At 36.8% G+C, this 15,660-nt stretch overlaps 1 protein-coding gene and 1 pseudogene across 1 annotated transcript in view; both read right to left on the reverse strand.

Moving 5' to 3' along the window:
- The window catches only part of SYT16 (synaptotagmin 16), a 280,971-nt gene that overhangs the window by 220,214 nt on the left and 45,097 nt on the right, over positions 1 to 15,660 (reverse strand). The gene's annotated exons all lie outside the window — the stretch shown is intronic.
- On the reverse strand, positions 8,790 to 11,760 carry LOC116528597 (annotated as a pseudogene).

A 15,660-nucleotide genomic window follows, 5' to 3' on the forward strand; every position in this document is an offset into this window, starting at 1 on the left:
TTGTAACTGTTTACCAGGAAAGATTAATGAAGCATTTTTACCAAAGTGTAAACAATTTATGCAACACAGTCAATAGAGATTGAATTATGCATCCAAACAGACAAGAGCTAACTCCCCGCCCTGAAAGAGAATAAAACAAGAGAAACCATGAGCTGTGATGACGGGAGTTAAACCAAAGTCTGTATTTCCCAAAGCACAAAACAGAGTAGAGAGAATTCTACAAGGGATGTGCCCTGGGCCTCAGCAGCCCAATGCCTTTCTATTCAGTTCCTCTTCTCAGTTACCACGAAAATAATGAGCAAGAAATTGCTTCTCTTGAGAAGAAACAGGAAGGGGCAGGAAAAGCACAGTGAAGAGTTGAGGCTGCTGAGATCCAGTTAAATTCAGGTGAACTAATGCAGGGAGATCGCAAACATGTTTCAAATCAAGACTTATCTTCAAATTGGCTGTATGAAGAACTTTAAATATAGATAAGCCAGGCACAGGTATGATGATATATTAAGGGGGAAAACTGTAAATAATCCAGCTATCCAAAAATAAGGGAAGACCTAGCATAAAAAAGATAAATATTTAAGATGATTGATATCTCAATTACCCTGACTTGATCTTTACAGATTATATGACAGTATCAAAATATTATATTTACTCTAAAACATACGTACATCTATTATGCATGTGTTCGGTTATTCATTATGCATCAATCAATGCTATAAGACAATATGTCAAAAGTTTATAATTGTTTTAAAATCAGGGTATGAAGCTGCATACATAGTGTGATTGAAACCATTAATAACTACTATTTACTGAACATTTCCCCTTTTATTTTCAATCTCTGCTACAATATTGCAAGGAATGTAAAATTGTCCACACATTTTACAGGTAAGAAAATGAGTCTTAAAGAGGGTAATATTTTCAAGATAAAAAAGGATTAAATATGGAACACTGATAATAAATTGTGGGGTCAAACAACTCCAAAATCTCATTTTATTAACAATATTGCCTAAAAGATTTATTGACAAAAAAGACTGAAAGAAAATGTGCATAACACTTTATAGAATGGCATTTATATCCTTTAAGATACTGTGTATAATGTGGTATTATTTTATAATTATTGTAGTTTCATGTGGAAAAGTTAATTAAGGAATCCAGCTCTGATCATAATACAGTAATAAGGATTAAATTTATCTTTCTGCTTTAAATAACTACGACACTGGACAAAATATATAAAATAATGATTTTAAAGAAGCAGGAAAGCAGGCAACGGCTAAATGGTGATCCCTGAGAGAAAGAACAAATGATTAAAGTGATCCCTGTGAGTGCCCCAGCTCACTGCCTGGAGAGCATATCATGGGACAGGGAAGGGGAGCCCAAACAGACCCAGAACAGAGTCTTGCTAAGTTGAATAGAAGCAGGGTGGAGTTTGGGGAAATGATGGTGACTAGGATTTGTGGGGTAAAGCACTGCAGAAGAGACATTCACAGAGTGCTCTGGAAATCTGCAGAGGATTTCCTTTGAGTCTTTGAGTACATATCAGCACATGTGTATTAAGAAAGTAACAAGGCCTGGGAAAGAACCACCAGAAAGGTACAATAAAAAAGTTCCTAGAGCTTATAAAAAGCTGGGAATAATTTACGTTCTCACCAGCCAGTGTGTAAAAAACTGTTAATATACAGAGTATAAAATGGAATGCTTAAAGGCTGATTGCCTCAGTAGTAGGGCCAAATTAGCAGTAGATTACAGGATGATTTATACCCATCTAAAAAGGCTTAAAAGTAAGTTTCAACAAAACTAGATGAATTCAAGCTGGCTTAACTGCCTTCCAGAACATAGCCAAAAATACTTAAAGAAATAAAATGAATCACTATCCAACAATATAAAATTCACAATATATAACATCCAACCAAAAATTAGCAGGCAGGCAAAAAAGAAAAATGTGGAGAGGGAGTTGGAGGGATTCAGTAACTAGAAACATACCTAGTAATGACAGAGATTATAGAATTATTAGGCAAGGCAGTTAAAACAGCTATTATAAATGTAGTCCGAAAAAGCATATTGAGAACAGAAGTGGAAGATAAAAACAGACATAAATCAAATTTATGGAGATGAATAATGTAATAATGTAATAAGTGAGATGTAAAATACACTGATGAGATTAACAGAAGATTAGGCATTGTAGAAGAGTAAGGGACATAAAGATACTGCAAAAAAATCTAGCCAAAATAAAACACACAGAGAAAAAAGACTTTTTAAGAAGAGATTCAAAAACAGACAACATCATGTGTCCTACCATACATACAACTGGAGTCTCAGAGAATAGAAATGTAGTAAAAATATTTGAAGAAACAATTGACCAGAAATTTTACCAATAGGCAGAAAATTATAAACCTGTATATCCAAGGAGTTTGGCAAACCCCAAGCAGAAATAATAAGACCAAACTAAGGTACATCATCATCAAGTTAGCAACAACAACAAAAAAAAAGTGATAAAGAAAAACTGAAAAGTAGGCAAGCAAAAATAAAAAGACATCACATTACATACAAAGCAACAACAATAAGAATGACAATATATTTCTCATCAGAAACAATGCAAGTCAGAAAACAGTGGAACAACATATTTAAAGCAATGAACAAAATAGCTGGCAAACTAGAATTTTATACCCAGAAAAAATATACTTCAAAAATGAAAGTAGTTTTTCAGACATACAAAAGATAAAAGAATATATCATGAGCGTCACTGCACATAGTAAAAGAAGTCCTTGAGTAGAAGGTAAATAATACCAGATGGAAATTTATACCTACACAAAGGGATTAAGAGCATCAGAAATGGTAAAGAGTGAGTAGATACAATTTTTTTCTTATTTTTAATATACTTAGAAGATAACTTTTAAAACAAAGATAACAACATATTGTTGAGTGTCTTGGCCAAATTTGGCTTCTATAACAAATTAGCAGACCAGGTGGCTTAAACAGCAAATATTTATTTCTCACATTTCTGGGGGGTGGTAAGTCCAAGCTTAAGGCACTAAAAGATTAGGGTCTCTTTAGAGCTTGCCCCCAGGTTTGCAGACATCATCATCTCTTTGTAATCTCACATGGCGGAGAGCAAAGAAAGAGAAAGCAAACTCTCTCATGTCTCTTATTATAAAGACACTAATCCCATTCATGAGGGATCCAATCTCTTGACCTAATTATCTCCCAAAGCTTTCACCTACAAATGCCATCACATCAGGCATTAGGCTTCAACAGGTGAGTTGTGGAGAGATGCAAGCATTTAGTCCATAGCAGTTGGGTGTAAAACATATGTGGCAGTAAAATGTATGACAACAACACAAAGACCAAGAGAGAAGAAATAGAAGTATACAATTTTAAGCTTCTTAAAATATGTGGGAAGCACTATAATGTTATTTGAAAGTAGATGGTGATAAATGTAAAAGTTATACTGTAAACTCTAAAGCAACCATTGAACAACAAAAAAAGAATAGCTAATAAGCCAAAAAAACCCTAAAATGTGTTAATAATTTTTCATTTAATCTAAAAGAAGATAGGAATCAAAGCGAAAAGAACAAAGAACAGATAAGACAAACAGTAAACAAATAATAAAATGGTAGGTTTAAATCCAACCATAATCACCTTCAATGGAAATAGTATAAACTCACCAACTGGAAAACAGATTAGAAAACTGGATAAAAGAACAATACTCAACTATGTATGCTATCTACAAGAAATACACTTTAAGTAAAAAGACAGAATTATTGCAAGTAAAAAAGATAGAAAAAATATAAACCACACTAAAACTAATCAAAATAAAAATGAATGGCTATACTAAGGTTAAATTTCAGAATTAAAAAAAATTACCAAAGAAAAGGATCATTTCATAATGATAAAGGGATCAAGTCATCAGAAGTACATAGCAATCTTGAATATTTATTCAGATAATAAAAAACTTCAAAATGCATGAAGCAAATGCTGATGAAATTAGGATAAATGTATAAACTAATTCGTAAGTATTATTGGATATTTCGACACCAGAACCTCAATAATTGATAAAAAAAAAAAGTAGAAATTCAAAAAGGATATAAAACACTAGAAAAACACTATCAATAAAATTAATCAGCATTTATAGAACAACCAACAGAAGCAAAATACATATTCTTATAAAGTGCACATGGGACAATTACCTAGACCATAATCTGGGCAACAAAGCAAGTCTCAACACATTTAAAAGGAATCATCTCATACAAATGTTGTTGAAACAGAGTTAAATAAGAAAGCAATTTAAAAAAAAAAAGGTTTCTAGACAGTTCCCCCAAATATTTGGAAAATAAAGTACATATTTATAAATATCCCATGATTGAAAGAAGTCAAAGGGAAATTTTAAAATGTTTTGAAATGAATAAAAATGAAGACAAAATATGCCAAAATCTATGCAATGTACAAAAGCAGTCTTTATATTATAAAAATACAAAGATTTGAAATCCATGCTTCCATTTTAAAAAATTTGACAAAAAAGAGCAAAATATAACAAAGTAAGCAGATGAAAGGAAATAATAAAGATAAAAGCAAAAATCAATGAAATATTGTTTAATAACAGAAAAAACTGAAATGAGTCACACTGATAAAAAAGAGAGAAGGCACCATTCTCAGAAAGGAGAGAAAGGACATCTCTTCAATTCCTAGAGACATTAAAAGGCTAACTGGAATATTATGAACAACATTACACCAATAAACTTGAAAATGTTATGGAGCAAGTTTCTTGAAACACATATATTATCAAAGCTACTCAAGAAGAAACAAAACACAAAAATAGCCTAACATCTATTAAAGAAATTGAATGTGCAGCTTTAAAAAAAAAAAAAGCCTCCAGGACCAGATAATCTCACTAAGAAATTATAGTAAACATTTTAAGACAAAATAATATCAGCTTTTCCAAACGCTTCAAAAAATGGAAGATTAGGAAATACCTCCCAATTCATTCTATGAGGTCAAAATTATCTTGAAATCAAAACTAGGGAAAAACTATAAGGAAAAGTTATCTTAATTTTTATTTTTAATTAAAAAATAAAAATTTTTTTCATATGTTTGTTGGCCTCATGTATGTCTTCTTTTGTAAAGTATCTGTTCATATCCTTTGCCCACTTTTGAATGGGCTTGTTTGTTTTTTTCTTGTAAATTTGTTTTAGTTTTTTGTAAATTCTGGATATCAGCCCTTTGTCAGATGAGTAAACCGCAAAAATTTTTTCCCATTCTGTTGGTTGCCCATTCACTCTAATGACTGTTTCTTCTGCTGTGCAGAAGCTGTGGAGTTTGATTAGGTCCCATTTGTCTATTTTGGCTTTTGTTGTCAATGCTTTTGGTGTTTTGGTCATGAAGTCCTTGCCTATGCCTATGTCCTGAATGGTTTTGCCTAGATTTTCTTCTACGGTTTTTATGGTGTTAGGTCTTATGTTTAAGTCTTTAATCCATCTGGAGTTAATTTTAGTGTAAGGTGTCAGGAAGGGGTCATGAGGCCAACAAACATATGAAAAAACGCTCATCATCACTGGTCATCGGAGAAATGCAAATCAAAACTACATTGAGATACCATCTCACGCCAGTTAGAATGGCGATCATTAAAAACTCTGGAGACAACAGATGCTGGAGAAGATGTGGAGAAATAGGAACACTTTTACACTGTTGTTGGGAGTGTAAATTAGTTCAACCATTGTGGAAGACAGTGTGGCGATTCCTCAAGGACCTAGAAATAGAAATTCCATTTGACCCAGCAATCTCATTACTGGGTATATATCCAAAGGGTTATAAATCGTTCTACAATAAGGACACGTGCACACGAATGTTCATTGCAGCACTGTTTACAATAGCAAAGACCTGGAACCAACCCAAATGCCCATCAGTGATAGACTGGACAGGGAAAATGTGGCACGTATACACCATGGAATATTATGCAGCCATCAAAAACGATGAGTTTGTGTCCTTTGTAGGGACATGGATGAACCTGGAAACCATCGTTCTCAGCAAACTAACAGAAGAGCAGATCAAACACCGCATGTTCTCACTCATAGGTGAATGTTGAACAATGAGAACACATGGACACAGGGAGGGGAGCACTACACGCTGGGTTCAGTTGGGGGGAAATAGGGGAGGGACGGTGGGGGGTGGGGAGCTGGGGAGAAATAGCAAGGGGAGAGATGCCCGATGTAGGTGATGGGGAGGAAGGCAGCAAATCACACTGCCACGTGTGTACCTATGCAACAATCTTGCATGTTCTTCACATGTACCCCAAAACCTAAAATGCAATAAAATAAATAAAAAAAATAAAAATTATGTGTACATTATATTTTTACATATTTATGGGGTTCTTGTGATGTTTTGATACAGAAATACAATTTGTAATAACCAAATCAGGGTAATTGAGGTATCCACCACCTCAAGCCTTTAGCATTTCTTTGTGTTAGGAACATTCCAATTCCGCTCTTTTAGTTATTTAAAAATATACAATAAATTATTATTATTATTTTTTTTTTGAGACGGAGTTTCACTTTTGTTACCCAGGCTGGAGTGCAATGGCCCGATCTTGGCTCACCACAACCTCCACCTCCTGGGTTCAAGCAATTCTCCTGCCTCAGCCTCCTGAGTAGCTGGGATTACAGGCACGCACCACCATGCCCAGCTAATTTTTTGTATTTTTAGTAGAGACGGGGTTTCACCTTGTTGACCAGGATGGTCTCGATCTCTTGACCTCGTGATCCACCCGCCTCGGCCTCCCAAAGTGCTGGGATTACAGGCTTGAGCCACCGCGCCCGGCTATAAATTATTGTTAACTAGCATCACCCTATTGTGCTACTCAATACTAGAAGCTATGCATTCTAACTATATTTTTATACCCATTAGCTATCCCCACTTTATGGCCCCCCCACCACTACCCTTCAGACTCTGGCAACTATTATTCTACTCTCCACTTTAAGCAAAGAAAATTTAGAACAATATTTTTCATGAACAATAATATAGACACACAAAAATCTTAAAATTTACCCAAAGAAACACAACATAAAAGAGATAATACATAAGACCAAGTGGAGCTTATTCCAATAATACAAGACTGATTCAACATTCAAAACTCAATGTAATTCAACATATTAACAGACTAGTCAAAGAAAACCATACGATCTTCTCAACAGATGCAGAAAAAGCACTTGGCAAAATTCAACATCTATTTTTGATCAAAACTTTCAGCAAACTAGGAATAGAAGGAAACTGCCTCAACTTTGTAAAGAGTGTCTATGAAAAATATACAAGCAACAGCAGACTTAACAGTAAAAGACTAAACACTTTCCCCCAAGACTGGGAGCAAGGTCATCCTTTTCAACAATACAAAGTTGTTAAATCACTCCCTAAGTCTTTCAAATTTTTTATGCTGATGTAATTAATATTGTTTTCTATTGTACATAGTAATATATTTTTATCGTAAATTATATTGTCTTAAGTTAATTGCTAGTATATAGGAAAACTTTTTTTATATTTTGCCTTGCAGCTTGTTAGACTCATTTATTAATTCTAGCAGCTTTTATGTAGATTCTAATTCATAGTTCAGAGCATATGGGTCTTCTAGATATTGGGTATAGGGGAAATTCACTGAAGACAAACTAGCAAAATTCTCATAAACCCCATGAGGAAATGAGTCACTGTGAGATTGAATCAGCAAATAAAGAGTTTTACTTCTTCCTTTTCACCCTATATGCCGTTTATATCTTTTCCTCAGCAAATTTTAATGTACAAACAAGAAAATCCAGGGAGAATTTATTCATAGAAAATGCTGAGTTGATTCTAAAATTTACATGCAAATAAAATGACCTAGATTACCCAAAACAGGATTTTAAAAAAAAATGTGGAAGGATTTACACTACCTGATTTCAACGCTTATTATATATAAATCTACAGTAATCGAAGCAGTGTGATATTAGCATGAAGATAGACATATAAATCAATGAAAGAGAACAGAGACTCCAGAAATAACCTCAAACATATATAAATAATTTTCAAGAAAAATGCCTAGGTAATGCAACTGGGAAAGGATAATCTTCAACAAGCGCTATAAAAATAATTAGATGTGCATATGAAAAAAAAATCCTAGACCCTTAGCTAACAATGTAAGCAAAAATATAAAATGCATCACAGATCTAAATTTAATATCTAAAACTATAAAGCTTCTAGGAAAAAAAACACTGGAGAAAATTCTTTTGACTTTGGGTTAGGCAAAGATTTCTTATGACAAACAGAGAAGGCACTAAATACAAATGAAAAAACAATAATTGGATTTTATCAAAATTTAAAATTTTTACGGTTTAAAGCATGCTGTTAGAAAAATTAAAAGGTAAGCCACACACTATAGGAGAATATCTGCAAAACACATATCTGAAAAAGAACTTGCAGGCACACTAAAGAACCCTCATATTGTAATAATAAGACAAACATAATTTTTAAGTGAACAAAAGATTTGAACACACACATTACCAAAGAAGAGGTATAGAAGTCAAATAAGCATACGAGAAGATGTCAACATAATTAGTCATTGGAAAAATGCAAATTAAAGCCCACATGAGAGAGTGTCATATAACCATGAGAATGACTAAAATAAAAATAAATTGACAATATCAAATATTACAGAGGTTGTAAAGCAACTGGAAATGCCATACTCTGCTGGGGAGAATACATAACAGTACAGCCACCATGGAAAACATTCTGGCAATTATTTTTTCCTTTCTCACCCACCCCACTCTTCCTTTTTTGGCCAATTTTTTGTGGAGCTAAATGTGTGTACATCTGCCATATAACCCAGCAAGTCAGCTCCTAGGTATTTACCCAAGAAAAATTAAAGAATATATCCACACAAATACTTATACATGAGTATTCATAAAAGTTTGAGGTTTTTCTTCAGACTACAAAGGTGGTTCCTTTTATTTTGGTAAACCTTAAAGATTTCATTTTGATAGTAATTCAAAATGCCAAATAGAAAGACCCACTTTCTGAATAATTAAAACAATTTACATTTTAAACACATATTTCTGTAGGATGTATTCTATCATCTGAAATATTAATAAGATCCAAGAATTTCTTAACTGAACAGTAAACTGATCCTAAGTATATAATCTTTATAAGACTAAGTTTACTGCACCTTAATTCCAGGTATAAAATGATTTAGAGAGCATTTTGACTGGGGGAACTGGAAAATAAGGACAGGTAAATGATCTGCAGTTTAAAATACAAAATCCTGTCACATTACATGTCACATGTTCAAAACACCCTCCATGTACTGGAAAAAAAAAATGGCTCTCAGAAACAGTATAATCTATTAATAAGTCAACCAACACATAACAATTTTTTAAACTCCTTATAAAAAGGAGTCCATGTATTCACAGATACTGTAGAATCCCTGGCTCCTATGTATATTACTGAAAAATGCAAATAAATATATCTTTGAGGTATTATGGCAATCCAAATCTTTCCCATCAGACTATACCAGTCACTTTAGTACTGTGGAAATGTTCCATCGATTTTGGAGCCCAGGCCATGAGGCCCCCCACAACATCCCAAACTGTCAAAGGGTCTAACTCTTGAGCTGCTGCTAAGTATTGGAGAATCATCACAGCTTTCTGTGATTCATTTCCCAGTTTGCAAATCACATAAATGGGGAGAGCAGCCCTTTCTTGTGTGCTCTGCCTCCCTTCCCAGATTGCTTCTCCTAAGAGTTTCAGGCTCTCCGCATCCCTGTGTTCCAGCCAAATGTTTCAGAGGGATGTGTACGCCATGAGGCAAACGACAGATGTCACCCCACCTGAGGCCTGATGTCCAGCAACAGGTGGGGTGCCCCAGAATCCAGAAGTCGCTTATAGTCGGTGACAGAAACACGCTCCTCTGGGCTCAATAACGGCAGGGAGTGGCATTTATCGGTGGCTGAGGAACCACAGAAGACTTCACAGTCCAGCAGATCAGTCACAGTGGGCCATTCCCTGCAAGCTGCACAGTCGAGCCTGTGGCTCCGCAGCCAAATACAGGGGAAATGCCCTCTTGTGGCATCAAAGAAAAATAGGCTACCTCTGTAAGAGGAGCCCAGACCCGCAGCAATTGCCAGCACTTCCAAGGCCCACCGAGCACCCCACTGTCCGCGCAGTTGGTCACTGTCTCCGCTGGGGGTGGCTGGTTGGGGGAAATCGCAGCGATAGCAAGGCCTACCGTCATAGTGGTAGACTGTGATCTGGCCCTCGACGTGCAAGGCACTGGCTGATACTAGCGGCCGACCCACCAGCACGCATGCGTCATTCACCAGGTAGCCAGTGGGCGCGTTGTGGAGCAGTTGGCCACCATATCCTATCTGCGGGCCAGGTTCAGGGCAGTGGCTGGCGCAAGGGCCTGAGTGTAGGGCACGCATTCCACCACCGAATTAGCAAGGCAACCGAAAAGGCCTGAGCCTGGCCAGCCGGTGCCTCGCCATGCAGCACTTGGCTGGCCAGGCTGCTCGTCTCTACCACGTCATAGTCCGCAAGGCCAAGGCGGCCCACGCCGGCCATTACCAAGTATTGCGACAGTGGACAGCCGAACCAAGGCAGGCCTTGACTAGCACGGACACGGTCACCAGGCACAGCTGTCTCTGCACGCCCAGCTCGGGACACAGTAGCTGCCGGCTACAGCACAGAATCTCCTTTTCGGGACAGAAAGGCCTTCGGCGGCAGCGGCAACACCGGAACCAGCAGTTCTGGCTGCGGCTTCTGCTCCGTCACAAGGGCCGCCGCCCCCTTCCGCTGCAGGGAATTCAGTTCCTCCTCACGTTGGACAACTTCAGCCTGTAAGGCGAGTATCTCCTCCCGGGTCATAATAGTTTTATTCATAAGAGTTAAAAATTGGAAACAACCACAAGTTTACCAGTTGGTGAGTAGATAAACAAACTGTGGTCTGGTCGTACAAAAGTATATTCTTCCACATAAAAGGAACAAATTACCAGAATAGTCCACTCCATTTTGAAGAAGAACAAAGTTGGAGGACTGATGCTACAAACTACAGACAACGTAGCATTGGTGAAAGAATAAATTGATCAATGGAATAAAACAGAAAGCCAAGAATTAGACCCACATACATACAGTCAACTGATGTTCAACAAAGGAGCAAAGGCAATACAATGGAGCAAAGAATCTTTTCAACAACTGGTGCTGGAACAACTGGGCATTCATTGATATGCAGAAAAAAAAAAATCTAGACAGACATTTTGCCCTTCACAAAAATTTACTCAGAATGGATCACAGCCTTAAATGTAAAACACTAAACTAAAAAACCCTAGAAGATAACATAGGAGAAAATCTAGATGATCTGGATTTGGTGATGATTTTTTAGATGCAGCACCAAAGGCACAATCCACAGAAGAAAGAATTGATAAACTGGACTTTATTAAAATTAAATATTTCTGCTCTATGAAAGACAAAATCAAGTGAATGAGAACATAAGCCATAGACTAGAATAAGATATTTGCAAAACACTGTCTGATAAAGAACTATTATCTGAAATACACAAAGAACTCTTAAAACTCAGCAGTACGAACACAAACAACCTGATTGAAAAATGGGCCATAGAACTTTACAAATACACCACTAAAGAAGATGCACAGATGGCAAATAAGCATGTAAAAAGATGTTCCACATTATATGTTGCCAAGAAAAGGCACATTAAAACAACAATGAGATACACACTTATAAGAATGGCCAAAATCCACAACACTGACAATACCAAATGCTGGAGAGGATGTGGAACAATATGAGCTCTCATTCACTGCTGGTGGGAATACAAAATGGTACAACCACTTTGGAAGACAGTTTGGAAGTTTCTTACCAAACTAAACACACTTTTACCATACCAGCAATCATTCTCCTTAGTATTTATCCAAAGGAATTGAAAATATATGTCCACCCAAAAATTGCACATGAATGTTTATAGCAGCTTTATTCATAATTGCCAAAACTTGGAAGCAACCAAGATGTCCTTCAATAGGTAAATGGATAAAAAACTGTGGTAAAGCTAGACAACAGAACATTATTCAGTGCTAAAAAGAAATAAGCTATCAACCCATGACAAGCCATGGAAGAAATTTAAATGCATATTACAAAGTGAAAGAAGCCAACCTGAAAAGGCTACATACTGTATGATTCCAACCATATGACATTATGGAAAAGACAAAAACTGTGGAGGCAGTAAAAATATCAGTGATTGCCAGGGGCTAGAAAGGATAAAAGGATGAATGGGCAGAGCACAGAAGATGTTGAGGGCAGTGAAACTACTCTGTATGATACTATAATGATGAATGCATGTCACTATACATTTGTCCAAACTCAGAGAATGTACAACACCAACAGTGAACCCTAATGTGAACTGTGGACCCTGGATGATGATGATGTGCCAAGGTAGGTTCATCAATGGTAATAAATGTATCGGTCTAGTGGGATATGTTGATAATGAAGAAGGCTGTACATGTGTAGGGACAGGGCCTAGGTGGGAAATCCCTGTACCTACCCTTCAATTTTAGTGTGAATCTAAAATATGTCTACTTTTTAAAAGAGTATATAAACATTGATGCACACAAGAACAGTGATGACTCTCCAAAGCATTAAGTGAAAGAAGCCAGACACAAAAGATGACATATGATATGATCCCATCTATACAAAATTTTAGAGAATACAAAACTATTGTAATGGAAAGAAGATCACTGGTTTCCAGGGTCCGGGAGGTGGGAGAGGAGATTGACAGCACAGGGGCACAAGGGAAACTTTTAGCATGAGAGAAATGTTCTATGAGGGTGGTGGTAGTTTTAAAGCTATACATTTGTCAAAATTTATAGGATGGTACACTTAAAATTGGTGAATTTTACATGCAAATTATACTTTAATAAAGCTATAAGAATAGAATAAAGCACACATACCTCACTTTATTGCATTTCATTTTATTGTGCTTTTCAAATACTGTTTTTTTTACAGATTGAAAGTTTGTAGCAACCTTTCATCAAGCAAGTCTATCAGCACTATTTTTTCAATGTATGTGCTCACTTTGTGACTCTGTGCCAGCATTTTTTAGCAATAAAGTATATTTAACCAAGGTATGTATTTTTTAGATAAACATAACTTTTATATGCACTAAGAAATGAAAACATTTGTGTGACTCACTTTATTGAAATACTTGCTTCATTGCAATAGGCTGGAACTGAATCCCCAGTATCTCCAAGATACACCTACAAAAGAATACTATCAAACAGGCTGGGCATGGTGGCTCACACATGTAATCCAGCACTTTTGGAGACTGACATAGGCATATTGCTTGAGCCCAGGAGTTTGAGACGAGCCTGGGCAACATGCTAAAACCCTGTCTCTACAAAAAATACAAAAATAAGCCAGGCGTTCTGGCACATGCCTGTAGTTCCAGCTACATGGGGGCCTGAAGCAAGAGCCTGAACCCAAGAGATCAAGTCTGCGGTGAGTCATGTTTACACTACACTCTAGCCTAGGCAACAGAGTGAGACCCTGTCTCGAAAACAAACAAAAAGGATATTATCAAACAGAAAAGTAAAGGCATCTGTGATTCAACCATCCAGATATTACCACAGTTAAGACTTCTGTGCATTAAAACGTTTATATTTTTACCAAAAATATTTGTAAATTTTGCGATTTAATTTTGCAAATTGGTAAGTTTTTTTCACTTAACATATCCTGAACATTTCTGTGTCCGAAAAGATACATATAAAATAATTGATTCAGATTCTTTCCCAGTTGGTGAGCACTGTTGTGATGAATCTCATTATCAGGAATCCCACTCTCTGATCACCACCTTCCACACTTCTAGTTCACTCCTTCCTGGTCCTACATTCCAACTCTAGCAAACTTGATTCTTCCTGGTCTTAGATTCCGTCAATCCCACCACTTTGTTCACTGCCTCTCACCCTCCTCTTCATTGCTTTCTTCTTCCCCCAGCTTAAAATGCTGTAGTCAGTCTCTGGACACCTCACTTGAATACTTCCTAAACACTTGCATCTTCCCACTGCATTAGACCCACTTAGCAAAACTACACCCTGGTAAAATCCAACACTGCCCTATATCAACACAGCTAAACAAGGCTGGATAAAAACACTCTTGAACCAAATAGCCTCACATGAAATTCATGACCGAGGTGGATCCTCAATGCAGTGAAGCAATCTTTCTACTTTTCCCTACTCCATTTTCTCCCACTCTCTTGACCCAGTGCCTCTTAAACTATGTGTTTTGAGGACTAGATGTTTTTATTTCCAATCCATTATAGTCCAATACTTTTTAAAAATACAATAAAAATGTTATAGCAATGTCTAGTGCTGTAAGAGTTTCTAAAAGCTTACCCTCACTTTCTGTACGCATCTCCTGGCAAGCCAGTAACCAAGGGCTCCCTAACTGGCCACTTTGTGTACTGCAATCCTAGATGACAGATCTCAAACTGCCAGCATCTCCCCACCTCATTCACTCTCAGTTGATCACCTTGCTCCCTCTTTCACTAAAAAGGAATGAAAGACAATCAGTTCTTACTGATATGCAAATGATGTTTACAAAGATTATTACTATACTCCTATAATTGTTTCTCTGCTGCTTTGCAAAAGAATAAAAAATAAAAATAAATCATATCAAAACGAATACAGACTAGAACGGTTTGTTGCTGGTGTTTAGAAAGAAGCAGTTCTGGCAAAGTAGCCCTGCTACTTGTAGCAAACCATATACATAAAAGTTTTGTGCAGTCTAGAGTGACTTTTTCCAAAGACTGTTAACTGTTTCAAGGTGGAACCATTGGAACTTACTGAACCACAGTGGAAAAGACAACTATTTAGCCTAATTGAGGAGAGGGATACTGTATATTTCCATGGCAACTGTACATGGGTACATAGACAAGGTCTGTCATCTTTTTAAAGACTTGTTTTATATGCCCCCGACCTTGTTCCCATCTTTTTGTTTTCTTTTGAGTGTACTTTTCAAAAAAAAGAATTATAAAATTATTTGAACCTTAGAGCCTTAAGATGCCTTCGAATGGATTTATGTTAGTCCTTAGGGCGTCAATGTGTTGCTGCTTATTTAAATACAGTTTGGTTGGAGCCCCAAGCATGCAAATGCCCTCCCCACACTTCCCAGATGCCTTCATCTTCCTGTGAGCACCTGAGCTAGGAATCTCAGGTGACTTAATTTGGTTTTCCAGTGCTGAAGTGGCTACATTGTCTGGGGTATATACCCAGGGGTTCACCGTCTGGCAACTGGAAAATTTAGGATACAGACACACACAAGGAGTTTAAGAGCGGAGGTTTAATAAGCAGAAGAAAAGAGAAAGAAAAACAGCTCTCTCTGTTGAGAGATGGGGGTCTTCCAAGCGGAAAAGATGGTCTGGCTATGGATGTGCCTGATTTTACAATCCAGCTTGAGGAGGTGGTATCTGATTTAGGTAGGGCTCACAGATTGGTTTGATCAAGTATGATGTTTACATAGCACACGCAAAAGCTAGTCGCCCCATCCTAACCTTATTATGCTAATGAACTCTCCATGTCTGGCACCATTTTGTCTGCTCTTTACTGTACACATGGCTGGCAGCTAAGGGAAGATGGAGCCAACATGTCTAGTCCCTAGT

This window comes from Sapajus apella, unplaced genomic scaffold (genome assembly GCF_009761245.1).
Source record: "Sapajus apella isolate SASKATOON/1434 unplaced genomic scaffold, GSC_monkey_1.0 scaffold59, whole genome shotgun sequence".
NCBI classification, from domain to species: domain Eukaryota; kingdom Metazoa; phylum Chordata; class Mammalia; order Primates; family Cebidae; genus Sapajus; species Sapajus apella.